At 31.7% G+C, this 22,101-nt stretch overlaps 1 non-coding gene and 1 pseudogene across 1 annotated transcript; both read right to left on the reverse strand.

Annotated features, from left to right (window-relative positions):
* Positions 1-1,879: 1,879 nt before the first annotated feature.
* LOC132304279 (protein DETOXIFICATION 29-like) lies at positions 1,880-7,679 on the reverse strand (annotated as a pseudogene).
* A 13,209-nt stretch (positions 7,680-20,888) lies between these two features.
* On the reverse strand, positions 20,889-20,995 carry LOC132305903 (small nucleolar RNA R71). The gene has a single exon (XR_009481741.1). It is a non-coding gene; the product is annotated as a small nucleolar RNA R71 (small nucleolar RNA).
* Between the last annotated feature and the right edge of the window lie 1,106 nt (positions 20,996-22,101).

Here is a 22,101-nt window from a genome sequence, read left to right on the forward strand (position 1 = left end):
AATTACAAAATTCAGTAAAAGATGTTATTGTTCTTGCTCCACTTGGAAACATCTTCATATATGTTGGGATATAACACACACACACCCAAAGTGTACATCCCATTTTCAAGATAACCTAAAGCTTAAGCACATGAATTATTTTATTTTATTTTATTTTTTTTGTCATTTGTGATTTTGACCTTATTTTGAAACCCTACGTTTTAGGGTTTTGAGCAGAATATATAAGTCTTTATTGAGCTATGATTGTGATAAACATTGCTTGTACCATTGAGATTATCAATTAAGCATGTGTGTAATGTTGATATAAGGCACTGGGAATCAAGTTTTATTTTGTGTTGATACGAAATTTCAGATTTACCCCTCAAAACACAGATTCAGCATAATGAAGTTTTGTTGCCGTTATTTGATACTTTAAACTGTGTAATCAATTTTGCCCTTTGTAATAGCTTAAGTACTATTGTTATTCACCATTTTCAATGTATTTCGAGAGTTGTGAGAGCTTATAAGGTCGAAGCAGGGTTGCTTAGAACAGGGGGAATATTTGTATGTGTTGTTGTGAGCTAGGGTGTCTGAAAAGTGAGACACAGCTGAATGTGTATTTACTTGCATTACAATTAGTGGAGCTTACACTGGTCGAGGCCAGAAACTAAGGTTTTGGATCTCTACTTGAGAGAGATTTTCCTTGTAAAATCACTTAGCATTTGTGATTGAATGTGTGAGTCTTGACCATTTATATTTATAGAAGTGTTGAAAGAAGTTTTTCTTTAAAAAAAAAAATCCAATTCACCCCTTCTTGATTTATCAATTATTAGTTGTCAATAGCTTCTTTTTAAGATTGAATTAGATTTTCTATTATTCTCTTCTTTTTGAGTTTTTCATATCTAGATTTATACTTTCTAATACACATAAATAAATGGTCATAACTCACAAACAAAATTTATAATTTTATGATAACAAACAAAAAATAATAAAACTATAAAATAATTTAAGTTAAAGAACAATAAAACCTGATGTTAGAAAAATCAGGTCCAATGCTCCAACAAAATTCTTTAATCATTTTATTCCTATTTTGTGAAAAAAAATTGCTACTTTCAAAACTTTGAAGAGTCCTAAAATACAGAAATATGTGAGAATAAAAGTGATTATAATAATGAGAGAGGAGGGAGATGTGGGTTCTCTAGGAAAAAAAAAAAAACGTTGTAATGAGAGAGGAGATAAAAAATGTGACGAAGATGGAAAATGGTAAATAAAAAAATAAAATTTAATAGGAAATGCCAATGCCCATTTGCATAGACTATTGCCGGAGAATGGAACCTCCCTAGCTCCTTCTTCGAATCATCACAATTCAACCCCTTCTTCTTCTTCGCCATTACTCCACCACCACCACCACCATAACCAAATCTTACCATAGATACTTTCAAGTTGTTGATTCCCACCATCCCATTTGTTGGATATTATTGTTTCAGGGCCTGGGCTTTGGACTTGTTTTGCCAAAGGTTGGTGTTGCCATTTTATGAGTGGGCTTTTGTTTGTCTGTGTTGGGTCTTTCATAACCAATCCAACAGTTGGGTTCTGTTTTATATCACTGGGCCTTTCTTTTCGACTTTGTTGTGCTAAGTATACTGGTATATTTTTTCTGTTTAATTACAGTCTTAATTATCCGAAAAGAAAAAAACACTTAATAAGAGAAGATGTGAAGGGAAGTTTTACCAATTCTCATAATTATGGCATTGTATGTGTGTGTGTGTGTGTGTGTATATATATATATACATATATTTTTTTTTTCAAAATGTAGCACAAAAGTAATGTCAATAAAATCAAGATAAAAAAAACACTGGCTTTTAAAGGAAGCACTGTATTTTGCCAATGAAATATATCATTGGTGAAACAATGGATTATTATTAGTATTTATTTATTTTATTAAATAAGATTTTACATATCCAACAAAGTTGCAGAGCAAACCAAGTTAGAGGCCATAGCAGACCAAAAAGAAGACCAGAAAGGCTAAATCCAAACAACAGCAATAATAAAAAAATACATCAAAAAACCGGAAAATAATAAACCAATGACCTAGCGGTACCAAGCCCCTACTTCCCAAAGGGAGGTTAGAAGTTTGAGTTTCAGTGCGTGTGAGTACCAACTAGAAAAAACAAAAGAAAACAACAACCAACCACTTCATCCAAGAGCATACCAACCCCGCGCGCGTGTGTGTGTGAAGAATTTTCAAGCACAAGAAGTAGAGAAGGAGTGGAAGGGATCAATTTGATGCGATCAGTTTGAGAAGAATTGAATCTGTTTGGATCAGGAAGATGAAGCAAACTTGGATTATTCTCACTTGTAAATAAATAAATTTTGCTAAATTTTGTGCATGCATGGCTTCTTCTTCTGCTACGCTTTCTCTTCTCGGTTTCTTCTTTCTACATCATGCTCTATCACATCTGATTCCCCTCCCCATTGTTTTATTCTTTCACCAGCAATAGAAGCCTGCATTTATCACCGGATTAAATTAACCACACACTTCACTTTGTTAAAGTTATGTTTGGTTGCATGAAATTAATATGCATGTAGTTCTAATTACCTCTTTTTTTCAATTTGTTTTATAGATAATCCAGAAAAGGACGAACGTCTGTAAAATTGTTCCACTCAGCATTCCCCACCAAATTCCCTGAAAATTATCAATAATGATAAATCAATAAGAATCACCATTAAAAAAAAAAAAATGGATTATTATTATTTTTTTTTTCGGTAAAATAAATGGATTAATTCATGTTCTTAAACTTTAGCTTATCTTGAAAATGAGATGTACATGCACTTTGCGTGGGTGAGAGAGAGATATATACCAACATATATGAAGATGTTTCCAAGTGTAGCAAGAACAATAACATCTTTTACTGATTTTTGTAATTTTCCACATTTGTATGTTGTATGGTAACATGCAAAGCCACAAGGTGATAACATGTCAGGTCGTTGTCTAAGCAGGACAGGTCCAAAGTGACCATTTTAAATGGGGGCTTTGAAGCAAAATTTATTCAGGACGGAGAAGTGAGAAATCAAAATCAGTCTTAAAAGAAGAATAAAGGTGTTAGATTTTTAGGTAAATCTCTAACATGTGTCCACTTTAAGCAATTGGATACTATTTTAGTAATTATAAAGACCGTGGAGTTTGATAGTAATGTGCATCTTATCAGTTATCCCATGTGTTTATCTTACAGTTCGAGCCGCTCTGCCCCTAAGGTGGGGGAAGGTATTGGGTGTGCCTGGCGCATCGTGCACCATGCTCATATGAGCAATACGTGTTGTGCACGTGCGGACGTGTGTTATACACGTACAGATAGGATGAGCTGATGCACCATACACCTGACACACTCAATATCTATTCTTAAGGTGGATGTTTGGGGGCGTGTTCTTGATCAGAATTTTTTTTTAGTTTTTTATATTCTTGCATTTATTAGGTAATTCTATGATGGAAGCAGTTTTTAATTATTATGTGCTTGTAATTTATTTTGTTGTTGGTGAAATTTCAATTTGTGAGGTGAAACACGTAAATATCTGTGTTTTAATTGTATTCTTATTTTCTTTTATAATAAAAGAATTCAAAAGTAGAATAATAGAAACCATATATTAATTAATAATTCCAGTGGAGAGAAGGTGTTATTTACCTTCACGCCCATGTCAAGTTTGTAACCCATGATGAGACCCATAGGAACACCAAACACATAGTAGCACCCAATGTTCACATATGCAACAATTGCTTGCCATCTAGCTCCTATGGCCACCCCTGCAACAATTCAATCACCTCCAATTAATTCAACTCAATAATCCTTTTTTTTTTTTTTCTTTTTTTTTTCTGAACTATTTGGAATCGGTTACATGAATCATGTCCCGTCATTAAACTCCATATCTTAGCTCATAATATCAATTAGTTTCACAATAATATAAGTATAGACACAAAGAATTAAAATTTTGAAATTAATAAATACCAGAGAGAGCAGGTTGAACATTGTTAATGACAATGCTAAGTGCTAGCAATGGTGTAAGCTCATATACAAGCTCTTTGACTTCTGCATTGTCTGTAAATATGGATGGGTACTGCTTCTAGGTAATCATCAAAATCATTGCGAGGAAGAGGCCGAACAAGAACGAAGTTATTCCGACCACAACCACCGAGAATTTGGCCGTTCTAGGGTGGGCTGCACCGAGTTCATTTGACACTCTTACTCTGTACATTTATCCAAATTACAATTAGTAAGAATAGTTAATCAAAATTTTATTATTATTTTTATAGCTAATTTTATGTGTTGTTAATATTTTTGGTGCAATTTTTATTAATTGTAGAAGGTAAATAATTCAGTAGGGAGGGGCTTCTGTTACAAACCCTACGGCTGCATTCAATCCAATAGCTTCCATGATTATCCAGCCCAAGATGTTCATGCTGCAAATGCAATAATAATAAGGACTACTACAAAGTCTGCAATATGGTAATAATACTTGTAACGACTTATATTATATAAAAAGTACCACTACAAGTCCGCAATATAGTAATAATACTTGTAACAACTTAAGAAAAACACCATCATAAGAAGAGTTGGTGGGGCTCACATTTAGAGTCCCACGTGATTGACTTGATCACATTTTATAACTACTTTTGCCAATTTATTCATTTGCTTCCGATGTGTAAAAAAAACCACAAAATATTGGAAGGGTTAATGTTATGATTGTTATTATAATGAATATAAATCTAATCAAATTAATCCGACAATCACACTCTGTAACCACTTTTTGGAGAGGAAAAAAAAAAACTATTATGAATTTCACAATCAAAATCTCTCGTCAATTTATAAATGGACAATTTGAATCTCCAGATAATTTTCAAAATTCTATTAACAAAAATTATTTATGGTTATTGAAGGTAATTTTTTATAAGAAAATTAAAGTTGACCTCCCAAAATTTTACATTATAGTTACTTATAAAGATGGTTTGTGAAATAAATTATTTATGACTCTTTTAAACCTTTTGGCTTGAATTAAAAAATTCAAATTTAATAATAAAAGTGCTTATTACTTGTAAGTCTTGCAATATATATATATATATATTATTTGTTAAGAATATTGGACAATGACTACTTTATTAATAGACTGTTACCTTATATTCTTCCTATTTATTTTTCTCATATCGTTTATACATGCATCTGGAAAAATTTTTATTGCCATTAATTTTTTTATTTATTAAATTTAACTCACTATTTGGCCCTCTAATTGAAAGTTTGATCATGGATATGGTTGAAAAATTGAAAATCACAGTTTAGAATGTGAGAAAGCACTTTGAGGCTGAAACGTTTAATTTTATTCGCTTTGAAACCTTCAATCTTGAGTTGTTGAGGGTCAGTTATACGGGAACCATTTGTATGCCTTATTTTTTAATATTAATTAATGTGCGACATAACACACTCACCATATGGAGAAGGCGTCCACTGAAATTTCTGCATTCTTTAAAAATCCAGCAAAGAGAATTAATACGGTAAGATACCATATCTCCAAGCCGCATAAATATTGGAAAGATAAGAACATAAATCGGAAACATTGACTTAGAAATATTGAAAGCTACCAAAATTGGAAACATTGACTAAGAAATAAAGAAAGCTATCAAGTAATATATTAATTAAACAGGTGTGACCATTAAAGTGACCATATCGACTGGACCAGATCCCTGTTATTTGTGGTCATACAGATTTAATTTCACACCTATCCAAGAGCAATTCATATATATTATATTATATTTGATTATAATCAGTGTATATTGTATTTAATGATACAATAACACTTGAAACAACTAACATGTAACATTAATGTAGTGGTTGTGCATGGAATTCTCAGTTAAAACACGAAAAAAAATAAAGGAGAAGAGCGTTTGGAATTCGATCTTTGGTCGACTTTTTTAAAAGGAAAGTGCAGTTCTTTTTTAAAGTCAGTTCTCTGGACTATAAACTGAATAAATTTTCTAAAATAAAAAAATTATAAAAGACATTTTTTTTTTTTTTTTTTTTTTAATTATTACAGTAGAAAAGAAGAAGTGTAAAGAGAAAATATTTCAGGGGCATTAAAGGATTTTTCGAAAAACGAGTCTCACCAGATCATTACAGCAGATGCAAGAGACAACCTAACGAAGCCCCACAGATTCTGAAAGGCCTTCCATGAAAAGCCAGACCAAGCACTACCACAAGTCCCACTCAAGATATACAGAAGCTGAGCCACCACTATGAACCACCATGACAAGTTCAGCACAATGGCTCCACCCACCAGTCCCCACCCCAACTTCAGCATAAACAACCAGCTGAAGAAGGTGTGGAAGAGTAAAGCCACCGCGGAGATCACCGCCATTGCCATGATCTTGCTCTGCGCCTGCAAGAACTTTGATATCGGAAAGTTCATCGCGTAAGCAAAGAGCTGAGGAATCATCCACACTGCTAAAGTTCCGGCTGCCTCCGATATCTCATCTGTCTGTCCGATGAGCCTCAAAAGCGGCGCGGCGAAGATGTAGACTTGCATCAGTATTAGGGCAGTGGCATTGAGGATAACCCATGATCTCTGCATGTAGATCCCTAACATATTGATCTGCCCAGCTCCAAAAGCTTGTCCACAAAGTGTTTCCAGCGCACTTCCCATTCCCAACTGTTGTTCCATTAAAATTCACTAATTAGTACTGACAATTTAATATGAATTCAAAACTAATGTATTAACAACTTTGAGAGTATGATACATTTCTAGGTGAGGAAATCATAGTATGATAATCACTTATAATTAGTATTGTTGTGCAATGGACGGCTATGATCACTTTATAAATTAAATCATAGTAGTGTCTTACAGAGGATCCAAACTTATTAGAAGTGAGTGGATTCTCGCAACATGCAGCATGGTACTGTATAGCAACGGACTGTTTTGATCGCTCCATTACAACACACAACAATGTAACTACATAGGATCCAGACACGTTAGAAGTTGTTGTGATCGCCCTATTACAACACCTAACAGTGTATTGTTAAGGATCCCAACTTCTTAAAAGTTGTGAGTGGATCCTCACAACATGCAGTATGATACAGTATGATATTGTATTGCAGTAGACGATTGTGATCACTTTACAGATCACAGTCCTACATTGTAAGTACTGCAGATGATCCAGACTCTTAGATGATCCAGACTCTTAGAGATCAATCGATCTCATAATTGAATATCAGATGCAAGAATTTTTTGTTAAGATAGACTATTTGTTACCATGATCCCAATAGAGAGGGCCGCGATGACATTGTTCTCGATGGAGATGGCGGCGAGTTCAAGAGTTCCGAGATGGCCGGCGAAGGTCTGAGTAATGAAACCGAGGGTGTATTGGCAAATGGAGGTGAAGATGGCCGGTCCGGCGATTTTCCAGAGCTTCCATGACTCAACCTTTAACTCTCTGAAGAAATCTCTAACTCCATTGATGGGCTGGATGTCATTTTCATCGACAACGAAGGACGATGTATAGAAAGAACTATTTGATGCTATCAGAATGCCGTGTGGATTATCTGGATACATCTGCTCATCTTCACTTTGGGAGAGAAGTGGCTGCTTACAATTCTCCATGAGAGAGAGACGGAGAGAGAGACCAGAGAGAAATTATGAGTACAAAGTCTTTGAAATTTTGATCAGATCCGTATTGCATCAGATATATTTAAGGAAAATTACATATAAATGGAATCAAAGTTTCATATTTATTTAGAGGCTGAGTCAAAGTTTCATATTTCTCTAAAATGGATTGCTATGGTTTTTTACTGTTTAGAAATTGTGGTGCCTAAAATATCCTTCCGCGAAAGTACTACTTTTTCTTCGAAGGTACTACTTTTTTGAACTGAATGTACTACTTTTTGGTGTCCAGGTACCATGTTTTTTAAACACCCGCGAAGGTACTACTTTTTCTCCGAAGGTACTACTTTTTTGAACTGAAGGTACTACTTTTTTGAACTGAAGGTACTACTTTTTTGTTAGGGAAGGGCATTTTAGGCACCACAATTTTCTAAACAGTAAAAACCATGTGCCACCTCAGCAATCCATTTTAGAGAAATATGGAACTTTGACTCAGTCTCTAAGTAAATATAGAACTTTAACTCCATTTATATGTAATTTTCCCATATATTTATATGCTTTCTAGTCCAAGTTTATTTCTATTTTTTCCATTTGAATTATCTTTTAGTAGTCCAACTTTGACCACACACTTTGTTCCTTTTTTATTTTTCACTTTCACACCCAAAACCACGTGCATTTTTTAACTATTTGTGTGTATTTATATTTGTGTAAATTGTTTATTAATTATTTATAATTATTAGACTTAATTTAATTATTTTATTTTAATTGGATTAGGCTTAAGAGGAGTGAGACTAATGGATGTGATCTTGGGCTTGAAAGAAGTCTTGTTGGGTTAATTAGTAAAAGCTCATGTTATACATGAAGATATTTAAATAATTATCTTTGCATAATATATAGATATATATATATAATTATATGTATATAAATATAATTAATTAATAATCATTATGGAGGAGTATATATGTCAATATATATATTGGCATATATAGGTATATATGATTTATTTAAGTAATGATTATTTATGGATGGTATTTATATATATAATACAATATATATATATATATATATATATATATATATTATTTAAAGATTATTATTTTATTTAGTTATCATAATAGGCTTAGGATTTGGATTTTAATCTGTATAAATATACACATAAGGCTTTAGGGTTAAAGGTTTACACGTTAGAAAAATAGAAGAGGTAGAGAGAGGAGATGAGAAGGCTGACAAAGAGGAAACCGAATTAGAGAAAGAAGACGCCGGAATTTAAAGAGACAATCAAAACTTGAAGCGTCGGTTACATTTCAAAATCTTCAGGCGAGTTCTTTTTTAACTTTCCTATTAGAACCCATAAGGATTTCACCTTGAGTATTAAGACTTTAATTAAATTATTAATTTAAATCATGGTTAGAACAGATTAATCAAAAGCATTAAGTTAGTTTATTTGATTAAATCACGGTTAGATTGGATAAATTAAAAGAATGAATTGCTATATTTTTTTTTATATATTTTAAATTTTGGATTTTAAATTGATAAATGCATGGGTTGTGTTTATTTTTAGAATAATTTGATCTCAATTGATTTATGACCCAAGACAGGTAATTAGGGTTTCTAGAATTTCTGGAATTTTCTAAGATGTTCTGGAATTTTCTATGATTTTTCTGAATTTTTTTTGGTATTTTTCTATATTTTTAGGAATTTATTAGATTATATATATATATATATATATATATATATATATATATATATATAATTTACGCACAGACGGGAGGCGCAACAATAAGGTTGAAATCTAGTGTAGGAAGGTGCATAGGAATTTGGTACACACGCTGATCTGGGCTATTGGATCATTTAAAGTTAAGTAGATTGATCCGGTGTTATGCGGTTCCATGGAGACTTAGTGCACCGCATAAATGGACCATAGATTAGATCTGGTCAGTAGAAAAAGAATCTGGTGTGGCGCGCACCATCAGAGTTGATGCAGTAATGAATTAGAGTGCGCCACGGGTCAATATCTTAGTCTTTAATTCGGTGCGGTCGCACTCACAGTAGCGATTGAGCTCAACCTATTATTTTACTTGTTTTGTTACGTGAAATTGAAATGTTCACAACTAATTCATTTGAAATCGAAATTGGATCATTCTTGAACTCAAATTTAAGGATTTTTCGTCCTCTTTCCAATAGTACCAATTTCATTATCAGATTCCCATCTTAATAGGAGATATTTATGTTTTAGTGAGACGGTGTTAAAAAATTATTTAAACTGAGATGGAGTATTTATGGAAAATCATTTATGATATGGTTTAATTAATTTATATTTTTTATGGAAGGAAGTATATATATATATATATATATATATATATATATATATATATATTGATATATATGTATATATGATTTTAAATAATCAAGAATTATTAAGGAAGGTGTTATACACACACACACACACGCTATATATATATATACATATATTAAATAATATATGTGTATATGTATATATTAAATAATATATGTGTATATATATATATTATTTAAGATGATTAATATTATTTTTCTTATTTTGGTATATCTTAATAGGCTCGTTGTTAAATTAATGATATGTGTATAATATGCAAGGAATGCCTATGTATGATTTGTTTTGTTGTTAAATTAATTTTAAGGTTTGGTACATGGTTGAATTGTAAGCATGGATGAATCGTTAGGGACTTAAATATATTACTTAGGTATTTGTATGAATAAAATATATACATAGTTTGCATGGATGAGTTACTATTTTTAAAGTATAAATAAATATATTTGTGGAGGCATGGTTGAATTGCTAATATATAAATAAATATACTTATAGATGCATGGTTGAGTTGCAAATATATATATAAATATATTTATAATGGCATGATTGATTTGCCAAATGTATAAATAAATATACTTGTGGATGCGTGGTTGAATTGCTAATGTATAAATAAATATATTTATAATGGTATGGTTTATTTGTCAAAGTATAATTAAATTGCTATATGTTAGATGATTAAAATTTCACCTATCGTTATTGAATGTGTAAGTTGAATTTGGATTAGATATTCTTATATTAGAATAATCTAGTATTTAAAGGTTGGTAATATTATTTTATATTCATAAAATAATATTGGTGCAGACATTAATGATTTGTAAAAGCTTGGAAATTGGATATATGATTTAAATAATTACAATTATTGTTAGAGATTGGATTAAATATATTATTCGTTTAGTTATATTTTATTATTTAGATGGTTTAAGAATTGTTTTTTATTGAATTAAGGTTAAAGGAATTTCTCTTTAAAAGAAATTGTGGATTGGTTTAGGAATGATTATTAATTTAATCATTGTTTAATGGTTTTAAATTTAATGAACCTATTAATGGATGTGGTTGGTGTATTATATATAATTATTTATATATATGTATATCATTATTTATTAAAGATAAAAAATTTAATCGGATTGGTTTTGGTGAGAGATGATTTGTTTATTGGTTTTCAGAGGCCTGGTAGAGAGAGCTTGCTCGTAAGGTTTAACCCGCGATTTGTTTTTCAAGTTATTAGAAGTTCCAAGTCTCAAAGTTGAGGATCCGCAACTAGAAGACTTATCCATTCTTTCTATTTTATTTCAAAGTAGGATATTATTACTTTTATATGTATTGATGAATTTCTAGATAGTGGATTTTGGTTAAGAGGTCCTTGAGTTACGGGATTCCCGAGTTGTAACCATTGGAGAATTATTAATGGAATTATTATTTAATAGATTTTTTTTTTGCGAGTTATTTATTCTTTTTATTTTATTTTATTCTTTTTGTACTATGTGCTTATTTGAAATACTTAAATTGTTTTGATATTCCTTAATTTTGTGCGCGGGATTTGATCAACCCGTTTTCCAAAATTAGAGAGTATTACAGTTGGTATCAAAGCACTCCAAGTTCAAGTGTCCCTAGGATGGCTTTCGTTGTGTGACTTCCGCGTCGTGTACTCTTTTACTTAGAGCTTAAGTTTAGGATTTATTGTATTCTATATTCAGTTTGTTAGTGTGTCCTAAAGTTAAATCGTTTAGTGTTATCAACAAATGGTAAGACATCGATTTGGAAGGTATTTGAAGAGGCAAGAGCGTAGGTGCCAGGATCGTATGTTAAATTAGTATGTAGGGAGACAATCTTTTATCGTGAAAACTGATTTAGTGCCATAGACCATGAAAGTCGATAGTTTACGTTCACACAGTAAACACATGTGCGAGATAGAGTAGATAACTGAATTGTGGAAAGTTATTACTTGTACACTCAGTATTGTTTATGGAGGATGAATGTAGTTGCAGAATTGGTTTTTAAGTTCTGCTTTGAAGCTTGGGGTGTTCTAAGGTTATTTAGATCAAATTAGGTGATTTAAATGGTTGAAATAGACTGGTTAAAATCTCAAAATGTATAATATACATCAATATGCTAAGGACTTAAACAATATGGAATTTTAATAAACTTACACGTTGTGAATGAATGATTTAGTTGCTTAATATTATTCTAGCAATTTCAATGTATATTTATGTGATTTTAATAATGTATTGGCATATAATATAATCATGTATTTATTGAATTTTTATTATGCTTACTTCTGGATTATTTGATGTATAATTATATATATTACATCAATTGATTTTATAAATTTAGGCACCATATGGGGGTATTTGAGGGACGGATTAACGGAAAAGTTAAGTCCTACCTATTTGTGTATTTTAGGGATGGATTAACAGAATAGTTAAGTCCTACCTATTTATACTTATAAAGGAACGGATTAACCATAGAGTTAAGTCCTACTTATTCGTATCAGGTCAATGGAATAGCTGGATGGTATGCCATTGAAATAATATGGTTGAATAGTTTACTTTTATGTTTGGATAGAATGAATTTTACATATGAATAGATATGTGTCACAATATGAGTTTAAGTTTCAGGATCAGTGGTTAGGATGGAAGCGTATATTACCAATTGAGATGGGTAGTTGGAATTAAGGATGTGTAGGCCCTGGTAAAAGGAGGACTCGTGGCCACCTTTGTGTGTATTTTGCATGAGATACCCACTATCCAGTTGAGACTGCTTTAGTCCAGTGAGAGTCTCTAATGTGTACTTATATTTATCGATTATATAAATATAGAATTAGCTAATTACGAGATATGCCTGCTAATTATGAGTATGTGTGGATGGGTTAATTTCTAAATGGATAAAGGGAACAATAAAATTTGAAATTAACTAATCAAAGTTTTCATTTCATTGATTCGTGAATTCCGAGGATGGAATTCATTTTGTTAGGGGAGAAGAATGTAATACCCCGAAATTTTAAAAGATTTATTAATTGTGATTAATTACTTTTATTTTATTTTTGAATGATTTGTTTGATTTAACTAGAATTAATTACTTTTATTTTATTTTTAAATAATTTATTTTATTTAATTGAGTGCTTAGATTAATTATCTTATTTAATTAGATTATATTTCGTGATTATATTTGTTGAATTAATATGGTGTTTTGCTTTGTGGAATTGTTTATTTGATTCGTGTGTATTTATACTTATGTGAATTGTTTGTTAATTATTTGTAATTATTAGATTTAATTTAATTATTTTATTTTAATTGGATTGGGCTTAAGAGAAGTGAGACCAATGAATGTGGTTTTGGGCTTGAAGGAAGTCTTGTTTGGTTAATTATTAAAGACCCATAGTTATAAAAATATTTAAATAATTATCTTTGCATAATTATATATATATATATATATATATATATATATATAATTATATGTATATAAATATAATTAATTAATAATTATTATGGAGGGGTATATATGTCAATATATATATTGACATATATAGGTGTATATGATTTATTTAACTAATGATTATTTATGGATGATATTTATATATATAATATAATATATATGTATATAAATATATATATATATATATATATTATTTAAATATTATTATTTTATTTAGTAATCATAGTAGGAATAAAATTTGAATTTTAATGTGTATTAATATACACATAAGACTTTAGAGTTAAAGGTTTACACATTAGAAAAATAAGAGAAGTAGAGAAAGAAGAGGATAAGGCTGACAAAGAAGAGGCCGGATTAGAGAAAGAAAACGCTGAAATTTGTAGAAACAATCAAAACTTAAAGCGTCGATTTCGTTTCAAAACCTTCAGGTGAGTTCTTCTCTAACTTTCCTATTAGAACCCATAAGGATTTCACCTTGAGTATCAAGACTTTAATTAAATTATTAATTTAAATCATGGTTATAACGAATTAATCAAAAGCATTATGTTAGTTTATTTGATTAAATTGTGGTTAGATTGGATAAATTAAAAGAATGAATTGTTATATTTTTTTATATATTTTAAACTTTGGATTTTAAATTGATAAATGTATGGGTTATGTTTATTTTTTAAATCAATTGATATGCTTGATTTATGACCCAAGACGGGTAATTAGGGTTTCTAGAATTTTTGGAATTTTCTATGATTTTTCTGAAATTTTTTTGGTATTTTTCTGTATTTTTAGGAATTTATTAGATTATATATATATGTGTGTGTGTGTTTGGAAAATTATATATATATATATATAATTTACGCACAGACTGGAGGCGTTTGTATTATCGGCCCAACAATAGGGTTGAAATCTAGTGTAGGACGGTGCATAGGAATTTGGTACACACACTGATCTGGCCATTGGATCATTTAAAGTTAAGTAGATTGATCCGGTGTTGTGTGGTTCCATACAAACTCAGTGTACCGCATAAATGGACCATAGATTAGATCTGGTGAATGGAAAAAGAATCTGGTGCGGCGCGCACCATCAGAGTTGATGCAGCAATAAATTAGAGTGTGCCACGTGTCAATATCTTAGTCATTAATCCTGTGTGGTCACGCTCATAGTAGTGATTGAGCTCAGCCTATTATTTTACTTATTTTGTTACTTGAAATTGAAACGGTCATAACTCATTCATTTTAAATTGAAATTGGGTCATTCTTGAGCTCAAATTTAAGGATTTTTCGTCCTCTTTCATTAGATTCCCATCGTAATAGGAGATATTTACATTTTAGTGAGATGGTGTTAGAAAATTATTTAAACCGAGATGGAGTATTTATGGGAAGTCATTTCTAATATGGTTTAATTAATTTATATTTTTTATGGAATGAAGTGTGTATATATATATATATATATATTGATATATATGTATATATAGTTTTAAATAATCAAGGATTATTAAGGAAGGTGTTATACACACACCCATATATATATATACTAAATAAAATATGTGTACATGTTTATATTATTTAAGATGATTAATATTATTTTTCTTATTTTGGTATGTCTTGATAGGCTTATTGTTAAATTAATGATATGCGTATAATTTGAAAGGAATGCCTATGTATGATTTGTTTTGTTGTTAAATTAATTTTAAGGTTTGGTACATGATTGAATTATAAGCATGAATGAGTTGTCAGGGGCTTAAATATACTACCTAGGTATTTGTATGAATAAAATACATACATAGTAAGCATGGATGAGTTGTTATTTTAAAAGTATAAATAAATATATTTGTGGAGGCATGGTTGAATTGCTAATATATAAATAAATATACTTATGGAGGTATAGTTGAGTTGCCAATATATAAATAAACATATTTATAATGACATGGTTGATTTGCCAAATGTATAAGTAAATATACTTGTAGAGACATGGTTGAATTGTCAATGTATAAATAAATATATTTATAATGGTATGGTTTATTTGCCAAAACGTAATTAAATTGCTATGTGTTAGATGATTAAAATTTCATCTATGGTTATTAAATGTGTAAGTTGGATTTGGATTAAATATTCTTATATTAGAATAATTTAATATTTAAAGATTAGTATATTATTTTATATTAATAAAATAATATTGGTGCAGATATAAATGATTTGTCAAAGCTTGATATTGGATATGTGATTTAAATAATTACAATTATTATTAGGGATTGGATTAAATATATTATTCGTTTAATTATACTTTATTATTTAAATGATTTAATAATTGTTTAGGATTGAATTAAAGTTAAATGAATTTCTTTTTAAAAGAAATTGTGGATTGGTTTAGAAATAATTATTAATTTAATCATTATTTAATGGTTTTAAATTTAATGAACTTATTAATGGATGTGGTTGGTGTATTATATATAATTATTTATATATATGTGTATCATTGTTTATTAAAGATAAAAACTTTAATAGGATTGGTTTTGGTGAGATATGATTTGTTTATTGATTTTCGGAGGCCCGGTAAAGAGAGCTTGCTCGTAAGGTTTAACCTGCGATTTGTTTTTCAGGTTATTAGAAGTTCCAAGTCTCAAGATTGAGGATCCGCAACTGGAGGACTTATCCATTCTTCAGTATATATTGATGAATTTCTGGATAGTGGATTTTGGTTAAAGGGTTCTTGAGTTACAGGATTCCCGGGTTGTAACCATTGGCGAATTATTAATGGATTTATTATTTAATAGATTTTCCTTTTGCGAGTTATTTATTCTTTTTATTTTATTTTTCTTTTGTACTCTATGCTTGTTTGAAATACTTTAATTATTTTGATATCCCTTAATTTTGTTCGCGGATTTGATCAACCCGTGTTCCGAAATTAGGGGGTATCACAAAGTCTGATAGGGGAGGTCTGTGTAATTTAATAAACAAGAGGGGAGGTTGGTGTACATTAACTTCAGGGATATTCAGTGTAATTTATTAATGTGGCGGCCCAACTTTGAACTTCCCACCAATGCCAGTTATTCATTTTCGCTCTTAGAACAGATCAAATAACACACGTCTTCACGGCTTCGATAGTTTCTCTCCCCATTGTGAATACTAGTTTTCTGCGATTCTCGGCAAAATGAGTACTTCGAATCATTCATACTGCGACTTCATCCCCAATCTTCAGTGTCACGTAACTTAATCAAGCGAAACATCGACTTGTGAGTTCTATTTTGACTTTCTACTTCCTTTTTTATTTTGGGATTGTCAGTTTTGTTGCGAGAATATGAGTTAAATGGTGAGACTCAGATTCTATATATATATATATATATATATATATTGAATTATTATCATTGCTATATTTTTCCCATATAGTTATGTAAGATATTTCTTTATATTTGTGGCCAACATGATTTGGACATGTAATTTACTTCTATTATTTGGTGGTTAAATAAAATTAATATCAGATTAATATTATATTATTTGGTCAATTTATAAATTACATTTTTGGTAATTAATTATTGGTGAAGTGTTTTCCTATTTATTCCTTACTTTGATGGAAAGTGAAATTAAAGGTACTAAAAGGAAACTGATCATCTCTCTACCTTTATAAAAGTGCATATTCCCATCAGTTATCTACGCTAATGAAAACAACACGTATAATATTTATGTGTGCAAAAAGTCAAGAGAGAGAAATCGGTTTCCACGCTTTGACCATTGCAATTTAGCATGTTGTTCGTTTCGCAAAAAGGATCTCGACGTTTGCCTTGATCTCTTCTAGTTTTACAATTACAGAACGAGTTAATTATATGTAACTATTTATTTATGCATTATAGATATGTGAAAATATGCATTATAGATATGTGAAAATCATGAAGTTATAAGATATGAAATTCATGTAAATTTGGGATTAATGCTTAACATAAATAAGTATAATTTACATGTGGTATCAGAGCTTATAGTTTAGGAACTCGTAATTTTTCACTCACGTTGCATAAATAATATGTATAAAGATAAAGTAAAATTAAATAATTGTGAAATTTAATTTTCTTTTAAAATCGACATATATACAAATAAATGCAGAATATATGTCTAATGGAATTGTTTGTCAATTTGGGTCTAGTATTGCAATTGGTTTCATAGTTGGTCAATTGTGCTTATGAGCAAATATAAACAAACATATGCTTGTTTCTAGATTTACGTGCTTGCTTTGAAAAGTTTGGTTTGGTATTGTTTTTGTCCAATGATTATAACATTCTATTTAGCGTAATACATTTATAGAATTGTTATTAGATAGATCATGATGAGCGCTGAAAAGTGCGTATTTAAACCCCTTAAGCTTGGGCATTCTAGTACCTTTATCTATCTTACTTTACCGTTTTAGATTGATTTCGTATTATTTCCATTTTCAGGCACTTATCCCGAAAATAAGTTAACTCAGCCAAATAAAAGCTTAATTGAAGCAATTCTGGGATTAAATAAAGAAAAGGAGCAAAGTGGAGAAATAAAGAAACAAATGAAGCCAAATGTAGGAAGCAGCAAAGTTCGATCGATCCAACTTCAAGGTTCGATCGATCGAACACTGATCGGTCTCAATGCTTCAAGATAGATCCAAACCTTGACCCAAAGCAGAAAGTCCAAAGTTCGATCGATCCAACACCACCCTTCGATCGATCGAACACTTTTGTCCTTATTCAAACGATTGATCTTATCCACAACTGTACCACCCATTAACCACTTTTGTCCTTTTCCCAAAAATATCTCTCAAAATATCTCAGATTTGTCTTTTCCCAAAAAGCTCAGCTAGTTGGATCGATCCAGCCTAAGTTCGATAGATCTCAGCCAAGTTCGATCGATCCAAGTCCAAGGTTCGATCAATCGAACTTCTTCCAGTGCGAAAAAGTTAGAAAGCTAGCTTGTTCAATCTATCCTCTATCCAATCATTAGAGAATATTCTTTGCATGACCCCAGCTCATTTTGTGTGTCACTTGACTTACCTATAAAAGGAATATGATGCACTTTTTGAGAAGGAGATACTTAGCATTTGAGACATATACAATTCTAGGAATTATTTTAAAATGAGGCAAGCTTAGAGGAGGAGTAGGCTAGAGACACCATTGGAGACTCTTCATCATTCAAGGAGCAAATCTCAACCATGGAGTTAGCCTTTGAGGTTGGAGCAACATCACCATGAGTGGCTAGACATCCTCTTGGGGCTAGAGTTAGCCCCAAGCATGCTTTCTATATCTTAATCTTGTATATTATTGAGGGATTAGTGTTGTAATTAGTGTTTTGACACTTTGATATATATAGATCCTGATTGTTCAATGATTTATGTGGTTAAATACTTTCAATTGATCATTTCATTTTATCCATATGTCTATGTATGTTAGAATAGATGTTCATGTGCTTGTCTCTAGATTTTGTGTTATTAATGCATGTCTATGTGTGTTGATGCTATAGATTTAGAGATTGTCAAAACATAGTGCTTAATGGAATGCTCTTGTGATTTTCTTGATGGGTCGTACTTATTCCTTGATGGATTGCTCCTTTCCTTTAGTTTATTTTCATGCTAGTAGTGTAGATGTAGTATAGTTGTAGTGTAGTGTTAAATGGGAGGATCGTCCATGCTTGTTGTTTGATGATCCAAGCTTTTGAATGCACGTATCATATGTCTCTAACCTTGTGTTGTATTTGGATTGTGAGCTTAATGAAATGATTAATGACTTGTTTTGATCTATTATGCCTTTCATATGTTGTTTAGACAATATATGATTCATTGCTTAGATATATTGTGCCTTTCATATATGTTTAGACAATACATGCTTAACTAGTCATCCTTACTTGTTAAATCAACCAAACACGTAACACACCAATATTGCAACACACCACATTGCCCTCATTAATCACTTGTCAATGGTATAGAAATGCATTGCTTGGTAGTGATCTGTAAACCCCAAGACTCTTCTCTCTCTTATTTGCTCTTAGTTGCATTCTTTTGTTATCACTTAGTTTAATTTAGTTGCTCTCTAGTCTAATCAACCAACCAACCAATTGTTTGATCACTCGACCTACTAGCCCTAATAGTGATTCCACAACCATGTTCGACCCTCACAATCCCTTGGGACGATCCCTACTCGCCCTATCTATATTTATAGTGAAAGGAAGTAGTGGCTTTTATAAATGTAAAACTCTTGGCCTTCGCCTTAATGCACACTCTCCAAACTTGACGGTAGTGCGGCAGACTCGGTCGGTTTTTGGTGCCGTTGCCTGTGATTGATTTGATTTGGCAACGTCGGATTTGTGGAATCAATTAGGATTAGTTCTCTTTTGATCGTGTCTTTACTTTACTTTTAATTTTTCTTTTTGGTTACCTATTATGTTGTTCTTACTTGACTAGGTGCATTGTTGGAGAAGAAGCAAGCAAATGAGCATTCAAGCAAAGCAAAGAAAGTAAAAAGCTAAAAATTTAAAAAATTTGCTAAGCTAAGCTTTAAATTTGGAGTTGAAGTACTAAAGGACTTTTGTGAGCTTTTTCTTACTCAATCCCTTAGTTAAATCGTCGGCCCGCGTGGAGGCTTGTTTTTAATTTCTTAGTTAAATCGTGAGCCCACGTGGTGGCATTCTTATTTGTTCTTTGCATCATTGTTGTTAAAGCATGGGAGTATGAATTAAGTGTTTGTGGAAGAAGTCTAATTGCATTGTTGTGAAGGCATAGTGTTTGTCATTCTTTATGCTTGTTGTGTTTTGCATTGTGCATGCATGGACGTCGTTCATTGAGACCCACTCATGCCCCTTTAGATTTGTATCTTGAATCCATCGTTAGAAATCCTAGGGGAAGAGGAAGTTCAAATAGAACCAATCTATCAATGGATGACCATAATGATGATCATGTTGAGGACCTTGGTCACATAGACCAACAAGGTATTCTTCATCCTAATGTGCACAATGAGAACATATAAGTACCATTAGGTATGCCTAGGCCATACATTCACCAACCACCACAACAACAAGGCCAAGCTCCATATAGAATGCCAAGGCCAATGTATGCTCCACAACCTCCCAACATCAATCAAGGAATTCAAAACCAAGGTATTCATATTGCACCTCAAGTAGCTAATCTACCTCTTGCTTTAAGAGACCATTATGTGCCTAATGAGTATAATGCACCTACATGCATCCAATTGCCTCCATTTAGAGCACATCATTATGAAATTAAGCCACAAACCATTCAAATGCTTCCTAACTATCATAGACTTCCAAGTGAAGAACCTTACAAGCATTTGGATGAGTTTCTTGAAGTATGTTCCACCATAAAATATACGGACATGTTGGAAGAGGTTTTAAGATTCAAACTTTTTCCATTTACCTTAAAAGACAAGGTAAAGTATTGGTTTAACAATCTTAGGCCTTTTTCAATCACTTCTTGGGCAGAAATGCAACAAAAGTTCTTGAAGAAGTACTATCCAGTTTCTAAAACCAATGCCATGAGAACCTCGATTCGAGAATTTTCACATGGGGATGGAGAAACGTTTCATGAGGCATGGGAACGCTTCAATGAGTTTCTTAAGAAGTGTCTACATCATGACATGCCCAAATGGAAATTAGTTTAATATTTCTTTGAGAGCTTATCAGACAATTATAAGGGTATGGTTGATGCTTCCATGGGTGGCTCATACATTGATAGGCATGAGGATGACGTGTGGCGTCTTTATGAGAGCATGAGTGAAAATTCTTTATATAGAACATTATCATCCAAGAATGGTAGAAATTCACAAGGTAGGAAGAGTGTTGGCTTACATCAAGTCGACCATTCAAATGAAATAGCAGCCGAAATGAAGTTTTTATCTCAAAGGTTTGATCAATTTTTAATTAACTAAAACTCGGCGAACCAAGTATCTTCCTTCCCTAACCATTCTCATCGTGTATCAAATGAAACATGTATGACTTGTTCTAGTGTTCTTCATTCTACTTCTCATTGTCCTCACGAACAAGTGCAAAATGAACTTAATGAGCAAGTCAATGCAGCTTTTGTGAACCAAGGGAACAATCCTTATGGTACTCATTATAATCCAAGTTGGAGGAATCATCCGAATTTTTCTTGGAAAAACCAAGGAGAGGGCTCAAACCCTTCCCAAGGCGGTTTTTAAGGGAAGTACATTCCACCTCTACTTCAAAACCAAGGATTCCAAGGCTATAGACCTTATCAATCACAAGGGAATCAATTTGTTAATTCTCATTTTCCCAATCAATCTTATTCCCAAGGAAATACTAGAAGTCCCGCCTTTGAAGAAAAAGTTTTAAATGCTTTGGGCACTTTAAAGGCTAACACTCAATTGCTTCATTCTCACTCTCAATCTATTGCGAAGCTAGAAACCCAAGTAGGGCAAATAGCAAGCACTCTCAATGCAAGAGAGAAGGGAAAAATGCCTATTAATGCCCCACCTAAGCAACAATGTGTTGTGGAAACCCATTCCTCATCTGAAGGTTACACCATTGAACATGTTAATGCGGTGACTACCTTGCGGAGTGGTAGGATTGTGGACAATCAATTTGAAATGTCCAATGAAAAGAGTGAACCGGTGCAACCTCAAGTTGTCACCCGTCCTGTTTCACATCCCATTCCTCCTTCATTGCATATACATGATCTTGTGAATGAGAAAGCCTTGAAAAATGTGTTTGAAAAAGAAGTTTTAA

The sequence above is a fragment of the Cornus florida genome, unplaced genomic scaffold, assembly GCF_030987335.1.
Source record: "Cornus florida cultivar Cherokee Brave unplaced genomic scaffold, ASM3098733v1 CherokeeBrave_3.0.0_Hap2_Chr04, whole genome shotgun sequence".
Lineage (NCBI taxonomy): Eukaryota > Viridiplantae > Streptophyta > Magnoliopsida > Cornales > Cornaceae > Cornus > Cornus florida.